Below are 12,888 nucleotides of genomic sequence, written 5' to 3'. Positions count from 1 at the left end.
ATTTCTGATTTCTCAGATGCAACTGCCTTTCCCTTCTTCGCCATTGTTTATAACAATATTCTCTGTGGAGCTTTCTTGAAATGGAGCAAAACATAAGCTATCAGATAAACATAAGCGAGAATGACAATGAGAATAAACGATACAGTTAACCTCAAAAAGGTGACAAGATAGGAGCTTTTATTCAAAATGTAGATGAAAAGATATTGTATCACGTCGAGCCGCTCTTCAACATAAATGTCATTAAACTTATTAAATAGCCACTAAGGCTTCTTATCGTTGCCTTTATTACTCATTAAACTACTGCATCATAAACGGGAAGGAAAAACTTTAAGGTGGCGAGTTTGAACTGTGAGAATGTTGATTTTGCGATTGCGATAAGATTATCGCAATTTTGGTTGTGCGCTTTCTTAGAGTTTTTAAATATTACGCAGGATGCGAGATGCGAGACAAGCGACATATTATTTATTTTTTAGAGCATAGTTTGCCTAGATGAATAATTACTTCATAAAGTGATTTTCGCTACATGCTAGACTTAATTTATAATTTATAACATTTGCTTCTATCGGGTCCGGGTTTTATCGCACTTCGCAAGCTCGCGTCGTTCATAAGATTGGAATTTTAAGTAAATTGATGCGATGCGATAAGGTTGACTCGTTCTATCGCAATATCGCATCTCGCATGTTACGATATGCTTTGCGAGTTGCATCCTTTGTGAACGTCGATATGTGATTGCAATAAGCACTTCATTTGATAGGAAATGCCTTAAGTCTTAGTTTTGAATGAAAAGTCTAATGATGTCTAAGTTAAATGCGGTGATTCATTCTATCGCAATTCGTGGATTTTGTTTGTTAATTAACTCTTCAACACACTTGGTCCAGCGATATGCGAAAAGGCGAGAATTGCTAGTCTTAGAGGGTTTTGACTCGATATCTTGATTTATTTCTAAAAGTTCAAAAGAAAGCGCCTAAGTGCTAAATTTTTCTTGGAGGATTTTTTTATAAAGGGTCCCCATTTATTAATAGAATATTAACCATTAAACTAATAAATGGGGGGGGTTGTTGAATAAATAATAAGACCTTAGAATTACTAGAACTTCTCCATTCAAAGAAGCTGCTAGAAAGGTGCAAGAGGATATAATAAAGTCATTGTGTTTGCATCAACCATCAATACTTCAAACATCATTTAATTAGACAAATATCTTTTATGAAGTTCGATACAAAGACCTCTTGAATGATGCATATATTGATTTACGAGATATGCTGAAGGAAACTAAGCAAGAATACATAATAACTTATTGTCTTGCTCGAAATACATGTGATGATATTGGGGCCCATCTTTTGAAAGATGGCATTTCTTGTCGTGTATATCATGCAGGATTGAGTGATAGTGTTCGTAGCCAAGCACTAAATGGCTGGGCATTAGGAAAAGTTCCAGTTGTGGTGGCTACAGTAGCCTTTGGGATGGGAATAGATCGAAAAAATGTGCAAATTGTATGTCATTTTAATATTCCGAAGTCTATGCAGTCATTTAATCAAGAAACCAGAAGAGTTGGACGTGATAAAAAACCATCAGTATACTATGGCTTTGATTATCGGAGGAGCATGGAATACATTTTCAGTAACTCCTCGCAAAATAAGGGAAATAAAGAAAAATTTGAAGATGTTGTTATCACTCAGGTTGTCCTTAAGCTCCGGAAAAGGATACGGCCGAGGTAACCACAGACCAACTTTGGACTGCAGGTTCTAGCCCACCTGCAGTCAGAGAGGGCTCTCTCTTTCTGATTTAGCTTTGTTTGGAGATGATTTTAGGCTAGCTATTGAGTTCAGGGGTTTTTGTATTTTTGGTGGGAAGTAAAATGCTTTCAGGTAGAGAGGCAATGCATAGTGTGGTAAGTTTCAAACCATTGGGCATGGAGTCAAAGAGTAAGACTGCTGGTGCGTTTTCTTGGTTACAAGAAAAACATGGAGCAAGATAGCTGCATACGAAACAATTTTTCAAGCTAAAGGATGGAAAGAGAGCTAAGGAATGAGAGGCAACAAAGAATCTCCCAAACAGGTTAGCATAGGGAAGATGAATGAGCTCTGCCTAGGAGCAATCAAGAATTCCTAGCTAACAGTCATTCATATGTGAAATAGGTTAAACATGAGCCATAGAGGAATTCATATTCATGCCTAAATCAAGAGGAAAACATTAAGAAACCACAGAAACTGAGCATAGAGTGCGGATATGCAAATTCTAAACCAATCTTTCTTTATGTGATTTGTGCATATATGAAATGGAAATGAGAGAGATAAGGAACACTTATTGTTTCATATAGCAGTGCAAGAATCCCATATTCACGTCTTTAAACCATTAAACACAGTGCAGACAGCCATTCCTCCAAGCTTTTCAGCAGTCTTTGATTATAGAAAATAACAGGTATGCAGTGCGAGTCTCTCCTAGAATACATAAGCCGACCAACCCTTTTAACAATGCAGAGGGTGGTATTTATACAAAAATTGAATACAAAAATATCTAGACGAGAAGTTAATAGCTGATAACTTCTCTACCAACTCTTAAGGAGTGGTTGATGAAAAGTAAATGCTGAAATAAATACAAATGCAACAGTTGTTCTCTTCTGGCAGTAAATGTTGACTTTTGAGTCGGCTGGGCTGCGTTCTCAGAAATCCGAGCTCTTAGGTTTGCCATCTCAGCGTTTTTGCCTTGTAACTGCTCCCACTGGTCCTGCGCGTTCCTTAATTGCTCTGTCCGGTGCATTCTGCGCCTTATCCTATGCTTCTTGCTGACCTGTAGCTGACATAGATTTTGAAATGAACAAAAAGAGGCAAAAACTGAAATCACCTGGGCAATACGGCCAGCATTGCCTGCCACCAATTCTCAGAAGGCAACTGATGCCTTTGTATTTTGACAAGTGTTTCATCGGCCTCTGTGTACTTGTAATAACTGGGTGGCATCTCAAACAGATGATTGACCTCATGCTCCAGGTAAAATAAGCTTTCCAGCCTGTCGTATAGTGTCTGTCCTGTAGGCGGCCCTGCCTCTGCTGTAGAACTTGATGCAGCAGTAAGCTGATTTGTGACAAAATTATTTAGCCTGGTAGCATATTGGTCACATGTCAATAGCTTTCCAGCGCTGGTCAACAGGCTGGGCAACCCTCTAGTTTGTAGTGCTGCAAGCTTTACGTCGAAGTTGTCTACGTCCCTTTGTATATCCCGACATCTTGTTTCCAGAGTTTGTACAAAGCTTCTCAGTGTGAGCACACTCTTTGCCGTCAATATGGCATTAGTTCTGCTCATGATATGGAGTGCTGCCAGCTCTTCCCTAGTTTGATGATTCAGAAAATTGATCATTCTGTTAGCCTGCTCAGGCATGTTTCCTAATCGTGTCTTAGCTCTCTGAATTTCAGTTTTAGCACGGCCAAGCAATTCTACTTGTTCATACATGGCCTGAATTGACCTCCATTGGCCAGTAATTGACTGATTTATTTTGGCCCACGGGATCTTCTTTATTTCGACCAAAGTCTTGTCCAACGATAACTCTTTCTCCAAGGTTTTGATTCTGTCCTTCAGGGCTTTGATTTCCCTTGATTGCTCACCCACTGTCATTTTGGACTTATCATATTTTTCTTCCAATTTGGCCAGCTTTTATTTGGCCTCCTTTATCTCTGTCGCCTGCAACTTAAGTTTATTGACAGCTTCTGTCAAATCATCCACGCTCATGCTTGCTTCAGGTGCTGCTGTTGTTGATGTTGTAGCTTCTGTGGCTGTAGTAGCCGCTGGAATAATTGGGGGTGGCACTGCTGCTTGTACAGGTGGAATAGTGGCAACAGTTGGAGCTGTTTGGGGTGGCTGGGAGGTTGACTGTCCCTGCTTTCGTCGTAGTGCTTGCTCCAACTCCCCTTCCAAATCGATTACTCTCTGGTTCAACTTCATCATCAAATCCAATTGATCCTCAGCTTCTTTTTCTTTCTGTAGTTCTCCTGTTTGAGGGTGCTCAATAGGAAGCAACCTCAATCTTTTCTTCAGTGCAGCAATGTCATCATCTTTCTTTTTCATAAGGGTCCTGACACCCTTAGGATCCTTAGGATCATGACCCAAGTCCACAATAATCTCCTCCAATGTTTTGATTATATTATCTTTGGCTGTGGAGGACAATCTTTCAAAATCCAGCTGAGTGTTGGTATTCTTCAATGATTCTTTCAATTCATGGGCCAATGTGGCCTTTTCAGCAAGTGTAGCATAAAGCATTTCGGCTGTCTGCTTTTGTAATTCTATTTGATCCATTGGGTGGATGTCCTTGGATAGGACCTCTAACCTCGTTTTAACAAATTCTGCGGCTGATTGTGGCTGCTGAACCTTGGGCTTGAAGTGGCTCAGAATCATCTTTTCTTGCTCTATATCAAATGCTGCCATCAGTCTTTCCTGTTTGGAAGGTGTTGGCTTCAGGAATTGCTTATACAATTGCACTCTTAGTTGCTCATTTTGGGCTTTGATTTCTTTGAAGCTGGCCTTGGTGCTGGCTTGTTTCTTGCCTTTTTATGTGGAGGAAGAGACCTCCATGCCGTGTTGTCTATCTTGCTCTTGCTGAAAAGAGCTTGTTGGTGTGTGTTGTCTTGCTTCCCTTCTCGGGCTTTCCACGACCTCTTCACTGACCTCCTCCTCAACCGGAGAATCAACCCTTTGTCTCTTTGATTCAGGCTGCTGCACAGACCCACTAGCAGGTGTGGAATCTTGTCGGTCTCGCTTCCTGCCCCTTTCCTCATGGGAAGGAGTTTGCAAAGGTGGCACTTGTAGTGCCTCTGTTTGTTGAGGAGGGGTTTCCCCTTGAATTTGTTCCATTGAGGTAACCGGCTGTTCTGTGACCGTTTGCTCTGTCTCCATCGGCTCCTTCCCTTTGGCTGTACCTGTTGCTGATGTAGAAGCTCCTTGGGCAGCTTGTGAAGTTGCAGCTGTAGAAGTGCCCTCTTCAACTTGGTATGGCAGCCTGAAATATACCTGGTCATTAGAATCCAAGTCAAGAGTCTTTTCAAGATCCTTAGGAGTTTGCTCCAAAATTTCTTCCTGAGTAAGTTCTTCAACTAAAGTTCCATGTGCCCATGCATCTTGATTAGCATATTTTTCAATGTCTGGGTATTTGCAGTGGTCATAGGGTTTCAACCTATATTTGACCCTCCTGGCACTAATGAAGCCAAGTGGGTCATAAGGGACCCACCAGAAACTCCTTTTCAATTTAAATTGATCTTTGAGTATCAGGTCAGCTTCTTGCCAACCATCCTTCTTATTCATGATGAAGGGGCCTAGGCGGTCTTTGAATTTCAGTTGTGCCTTCTTCTTGGTGTTGTGGAAGTGAGTCAAATCTGAATTTATAAGCTGCCTGTAGTATTCTAATGCAAACAGCCTCATCGGCACATATCTCGGGAGCCTGTATGGACACAGCTCACAGCCATAAACTCTGATGACAGTATGGTCTTGATATAGGTACCAATCACCTAATTTGTAATTCTTAGACAGCTGTAAGATCTTTTGCATTTCATAGGTTATTCTGGGAGGAGGAACCTTCATTAGGAGGCAGGAGACCGAATAGACAAATTGGTCAATGAATTCACAGTATGAATAAGGAGAGTGTTGGACTTGATGAAATACAGATGACCAAAAGACAATAGACCTCCCTTCTCCCTTTGAGTCCAGTTTCTTGATAGGGCATTGGAAAATTTCAGATTGATAAAACATGAACAAATGATAGATATAGGAGGAATATTTGAAAATTCCCTGCCTATCTAGTCTAGTGAGTTGGTCATGGATTTTGTTTGATATGAACCTGGCATAATTATACTTGACAGCAGGAGGCTGTCCTTGGCTGAAAGAAGACAATATAACCAGGATTGTCTCATCTACAAGTTCACTTGTTGTGAAGCCCAACACATAGGATATCATATCTACCAGTAGCTGACCGACTTCATTGAAATGGTCATAAGGAAATGGAGGTGGTTCCTTTGGTTGGCAATCTGCCCTCATAAATGTCTTAGCAATCATTTCAATCTTGGTACCAGGGAACCAAGAGGCATCTTCCAGCAAATCATTCATGGAAAAGGGCAATAGTGACTGAGTCTTTTTGAAGTTCAACATCTGGTTGATGGAGTCAGGAGTAGTGTAGAAGAGTATGCTTCCAGATGAAGACTTAACAGCCCTCTGACTAGGTTCATAATTTGCAGCACAGAGATGAATAATCTCAGGAAAAATATTCACAGAAGGGAGGAAATAATGGGGCAGATTGGACTCCCATATGCCAAATATGTCAGATTTGTTTATGAAACTGTTTCTCAGCTGGCAGTAGGTGTGTAGATGATTCCTTTTGGCAACAAAGTCTTGAATAAGATAGTCTGTATCGGCCAAGGGCATGGACTCAAGTTCTTTACTTGGCGGGTTGATGGGAGTAACGTTCAGAGCAGACGGAGTGGCCATTATGCAGCTTTTGAATGCTTGAGCTGAAAGGGGGACTAATGCAACAACTGACTATCAAAATTTGCTTGTAATAACCAGCAGGAACAGGCGAACTGAACTCCAATGTGCCAGTAGCTGGACAGCTTGAGAGCTTATGTTGTAAGAGACCAATTTTGCAGAGTTTTGGGTCAATTTCCCTTTTTTCAGTGAATTCTCTGAAGCTAGAGACTGTGAAGAACAACACAGAGGAGCAGAGGGCAATTTACAGTTTCAGGGAACGGACTTGGACAACGGAACAGGGTCAAAAATGGAGAAATGTCGAGATGCCGCGAGATTTTGCTGGGGGCCGAGCTTTAAACAGAATTCGCCCGCGAAAGTGTAAATGGGCATAAGGTTTATGAGACTTTTTTGAAGTAGAGGGTTTCCAGTAGGTTTAATGGGGTCTTAGGTGCAACAGAGTTACAAATTGGGGAATTTTTGCAGGTTCACAGTATGTGCAACAGATAAAATGCAAGCACATGAGCGAAAAGGGGAAAATATGGCAAATACCTGGTTTGAACGGCGCCGAAAGTTGACGAATTGATGCGAAAGTAGGCTATGAACTTGAATTGCAAGCCGCAGCAGATTAGTTGGTCGCTCTGAAGCTTTGGGAGTGAGAAAATGAATGAAACAGGGGACCAGAGCGTTCAAATGAACCCATAAAAATGAATTACAACGGTCGTCTGTGCTCTTTTAAGCAAAAAATTGACATTTGGCGCTTTTTCGGGATGACGTCATCGGCGGGTCCCGAGGTACGGATGGATGACGTGGCGGTATGGTGGCAGGGACACGGTGGCAGGGCGAGGGGATGACGTCATAGGGGAGGACGTGGCAATGACGTCACGAAGGTGAGGGTGGTAAGTGGTTTTGGGCGCACCGCCTTAGCGCCTGGGTGGTTTTGGAGGGAGGGGCTCCGCCACACCTGAGAGCTTGACGCGTGGCGGGAGTACGACGGCAAAACCGCCGAACTCCCGGACGCTAAGCCTCGGGCAGTTGGCGCGCGTTAGGGACCCGCCCACCGTAGATCTTGGGCGGGCCAGATCTAACGGCTGGCGGAACAATCAAGGTGGCGGAGGGTTATGAACGGGGCCCGCGCATTAGTACGTTTGTTTATTTATACAGCGGGGGGGAAAACATTAATAAAGTGGGTTTTTGGGTTTATACAGCGCGCGGGGGTTAAAAACTTTGGGAACATGGGTTTGTGGGCTATGCGCTGGGGATTTAAACGATGGTGCTTAATGTTCAATAAAGCATATGAACGTTTAACTCTGGGAAATGACCACGGAAAGGTAAACATATGCGGGTTTTTGATGAGCGAGGGGTTAGATAAAGGCTATTAACCCAACGAGAGGTTAAGTTAATTCCAAGGTTAGGAGAGAGAGGGGCTAATAGGAGCCCCAAATGGGCTGCTATTTCCCGGACCAAAACATATGGCTAAAATGCCTACGGGAGGGCTATTTAATATTTTTTGGGTTTTTTTTTTATATAGTTTTTAGTAGTGAATGGGGATGGGGAATGATTTAGGGAGCTACATAATAAAATTAGGAGTTAATGTGAGTTTATGAAATGAAAAATGAAGGGGAAATGATGATGAGTTTGTGAACTGATGATAGACATAGAGAGTGTGTAGAAGATGAAAACATGACTTTTACAGAAGAAATGTGGCTTCTTTTCTTTTAAGAAAGCCAACACTTACCTTAATGTTTCACGGAAATGAAATGGAATCAGGACTTTTTGGGCAGATCCCAAGGTCCTTAAGGGGATGTTAGCAAGGAACTTTGAGGGGGAGTGAAGGGAAGTTAGACATGCATCCAGATTTCAGTCATTAAAACACTGCCTTGGTACCTCTGCCGCTGATAAGATGAGTTTCCTTTGACAGGCCAGAACTGATGATGATCTTGTTTCTGCAACCCCAAGCTACCTACCCTTTTTACAACACCTAGCATTTTTTTGTTACTTCAGGAAGGGTGCACTTAGACTTGCAAACCCTGATTGTTTTTCTTTTAAACTGCCTTTCCTATCTAAAACTACCCTTATTTCTTCCAAGGGCCCAGATTAAGCTGTTGGGCTCCTTCATTCTCTACCTAGTTGCTACTCTGCCAAGCTTAAGTTGTTTGGACAGATACACTCTCTATATTCTAAAGCAAAAAATTTAAACCTAGGGAAACCAAGCTTAAGTTGTTTGGCTTTCCCTTAACTGAGAAACCTTTCAAAAATGGAACTTTTGCAGTATGGAAAAGATGCTCATTTTTTGGTACTTCCACTGTCAATCATGAAATATGAAACCTGTTGCAACAGGAGGCTAACAGTGGCTCCACTTGGGGATGGCCTTCCCTTGTGGAAGGCCAAGAACAGCAGGTCAGACTGCCTTAGTGTTCAACTGGTTCTGTATTCTTAAAAACTTTCCTTTGCTGGGTACTTTATTTATATGTATGAAAGTACATTTTGATGAGCTTAGGGCCTTCACTTCGGGCATCAACTGCATCAGGCTGCTATACAAACAGAAAACTGAAATCCTACCTACCTACCCTAATCAGTGCTTGTTTGCTGGTTAGGTAAAATGAAACAACCAGTGCAACCACTTTAGCACCTGTAGAAAGAAACAAACCATTTTACTGATAGTTGGTGAAATCAGAAACATTGTCTGGTCATGTGCTACCATAATCAAAATTGTGACATATGAAGATATTTGTTGAATGTCTTGGTCTTCATAGAGGAAATATGTTAAAGATTTTGAGTTGAAAAGATCCTCCATGTAATCTGCTACAGGATCCACAAAAACATCATGTGGGAGAGTTTCTTCTAGGCTTTCTTTGTCTGATGGAACAACTGCATCCTTAGTAACAACCTCTGCAACCAGTACTTCATTCTTTCTCTTGAAAGCATGATCATCCTCAATTTGTAAGTCAGAAGGTAGTACAATTTTCTTACGACTAGGAGAAGGAAGATTTTGGAAGAACTCTTTAGGATTAGGAAAATCATATGACCGAATTCGAGAATGCAAAAATTCAATCTCATTCTCATGTTCTTCAACAACTAGGTCCAGGAAAGATATTCTGATTTGAGGCCGCTTTATTGTTTTGACTTTTAACAGCACAGACCTAACAAAATCTTGATCAAGTTCAAATTGGGATAACAACTTCCTGAATTCATCTAAAGCTTGCACTATTGCAAGGTCTTCCACACATCCAGTCATCCTGTCTGACTATAAACACTTTGAAATGGGATTAATTATCTGTAGAACTACTCAAAAATTTTGAAAATTCCTCTTTCAGGTTCGCTCCTCCAGTGGAGTCTTGATTGTGAAGATGATGTGGAGTCGCCAGGTGGATGATCAACTTTGGAGTGCCTGATCTCTGTCCACCATCAAAGATCAGAACTAGACTTGCAAAAATGGTTGTGAAGGTCTGGTTCTTCCCCAGTGGAGCTTTCTTACCTTCCTCGTGAATTTATCTGAGTTCAGTCCCTAGCGGAGTCGCCATTATGTTATCACTCAGGTTGTCCTTAAGCTCCGGAAAAGGATACGGCCGAGGTAACCACAGACCAACTTTGGACTGCAGGTTCTAGCCCACCTGCAGTCAGAGAGGGCTCTCTCTTTCTGATTTAGCTTTGTTTGGAGATGATTTTAGGCTAGCTATTGAGTTCAGGGGTTTTTGTATTTTGGTGGGAAGGAAAATGCTTTCAAGTAGAGAGGCAATGCATAGTGTGGTAAGTTTCAAACCATTGGGCATGGAGTCAAAGAGTAAGACTGCTGGTGCGTTTTCTTGGTCACAAGACAAACATGGAGCAAGATAGCTGCATACGAAACAATTTTTCAAGCTAAAGGATGGAAAGAGAGCTAAGGAATGAGAGGCAACAAAGAATCTCCCAAACAGGTTAGCAGAGGGAAGATGAATGAGCTCTGCCTAGGAGCAATTAAGAATTCCTAGTTAACAGTCATTCATATGTGAAATAGGTTAAACATGAGCCATAAAGGAATTCATATTCATGCCTAAATCAAGAGGAAAACATTAAGAAACCACAGAAACTGAGCATAGAGTGCAGATATGCAAATTCTAAACCAATCTTTCTTTCTGTGATTTGTGCATATATGAAATGGAAATGACAGAGATAAGGAACACTTATTGTTTCATACAGCAGTGCAAGAATTCCATATTCACGTCTTTAAACCATTAAACACAGTGCAGACAGCCATTCCTCCAAGCTTTTCAGCAGTCTTTGATTATAGAAAATAACAGGTATGCAGTGCGAGTCTCTCCTGGAATACATAAGCCGACCAACCCTTTTAACAATGCAGAGGGTGGTATTTATACAAAAATTGAATACAAAAATATCTAGACGAGAAGTTAATAGCTGATAACTTCTCTACCAACTCTTAAGGAGTGGTTGATGAGAAGTAAATGCTGAAATAAATACAAGTGCAACAACTGTTCTCTTCTGGCAATAAATGTTGACTTTTGAGTCAGCTGGGCTGCGTTCCCAGAAATCCGAGCTCTTAGGTCTGCCATCTTAGCGTTTTTGCCTTGTAACTGCTCCCACTGGTCCTACGCGTTCCTTAATTGCTCTGTCCGGTGCATTCTGCGCCTTATCCTGTGCTTCTTGCTGACCTGTAGCTGACATAGATTTTGAAATGAACAAAAAGAGGCAAAAACTGAAATCACCTGGGCAATACGGCCAGCATTGCCTGCCACCAATTCTCAGAAGGCAACTGATGCCTTTGTATTTTGACAAGTGTTTCATCGGCCTTTGTGTACTTGTAATAACTGGGCGGCATCTCAAACAGATGATTGACCTCATGCTCCAGGTAAAATAAGCTTTCCAGCCTGTCGTAGAGTGTCTGTCCTGTAGGCGGCCTTGCCTCTGCTGTAGAACTTGATGCAGCAGTAAGCTGATTTGTGACAAAATTATTTAGCCTGGTAGCATATTGGTCACATGTCAATAGCTTTCCAGCGCTGGTCAACAGGCTGGGCAACCCTCTAGTTTGTAGTGCTGCAAGCTTTACGTCGAAGTTGTCTACGTCCCTTTGTATATCCCGACATCTTGTTTCCAGAGTTTGTACAAAGCTTCTTAGTGTGAGCACACTCTTTGCTGTCAATATGGCATCAGTTCTGCTCATGATATGGAGTGCTTCTAGCTCTTCCCTAGTTTGATGATTCAGAAAATTGATCATTCTATTAGCCTACTCAGGCATGTTTCCTAATCGTGTCTTAGCTCTCTGAATTTCAGTTTTAGCACGGCCAAGCAATTCTACTTGTTCATACATGGCATGAATTGACCTCCATTGGCCAGTAATTGACTGATTTATTTTGGCCCACAGGATCTTCTTTATTTCCACCAAAGTCTTGTCCAAGGATAACTCTTTCTCCAAGGTTTTGATTTTGTCCTTTAGGGCTTTGATTTCCCTTGATTGCTCACCCACTGTCATTTTGGACTTATCATATTTTTCTTCCAATTTGGCCAGCTTTTCTTTGGCCTCCTTTATCTCTGTCGCCTGCAGCTTAAGTTTATTGACAACTTCTGTCAAATCATCCACGCTCATGCTTGCTTCAGGTGCTGCTGTTGTTGATGTTGTAGCTTCTGTGGCTGTAGTAGCTGCTGGAATAATTGGGGGTGGCACTGCTGCTTGTACAGGTGGAATAGTGGCAACAGTTGGAGCTGTTTGGGGTGGCTGGGAGGTTGACTCTCCCTGCTTTCGTCGTAGTGCTTGCTCCAACTCCCCTTCCAAATCGATTACTCTCTGGTTCAACTTCATCATCAAATCCAATTGATCCTCAGCTTCTTTTTCTTTCTGCAGTTCTCCTGTTTGAGGGTGCTCAGTAGGAAGCAACCTCAATCTTTTCTTCAGTGCAGCAATGTCATCATCTTTCTTTTTCATAAGGGTCCTGACACCCTTAGGATCCTTAGGATCATGACCCCAAGTCCACAATAATCTCCTCCAATGTTTTGATTCTATTATCTTTGGCTGTGGAGGACAATCTTTCAAAATCCAGCTGAGTGTTGGTATTCTTCAATGATTCTTTCAATTCATGGGCCAATGTGGCCTTTTCAGCAAGTGTAGCATAAAGCATTTCGGCTGTCTGCTTGTGTAATTCTATTTGATCCATTGGGTGGATGTCCTTGGACAGGACCTCTAACCTCGTTTTAACAAAGTCTGCGGCTGATTGTGGCTGCTGAACCTTGGGCTTGAAGTGGCTCAGAATCATCTTTTCTTGCTCTATATCAAATGCTACCATCAGTCTTTCCTGTTTGGAAGGTGTTGCCTTCAGGAATTGCTTATACAATTGCACTCTTAGTTGCTCATTTTGGGCTTTGATTTCTTTGAAGCTGGCCTTGGTGCTGGCTGGTTTCTTGCCTTTTTGTGTGGAGGAAGAGACCTCCATGCCGTGTTGTCTATCTTGCTCATGCTGAA

The sequence above is a fragment of the Pinus tabuliformis genome, chromosome 1_2, assembly GCF_031772625.1.
Source record: "Pinus tabuliformis cultivar Carrire ecotype Pingquan chromosome 1_2, CPIR1, whole genome shotgun sequence".
Taxonomy (NCBI): Eukaryota; Viridiplantae; Streptophyta; class Pinopsida; order Pinales; family Pinaceae; genus Pinus; species Pinus tabuliformis.
This window is presented reverse-complemented; position numbering follows the sequence as displayed.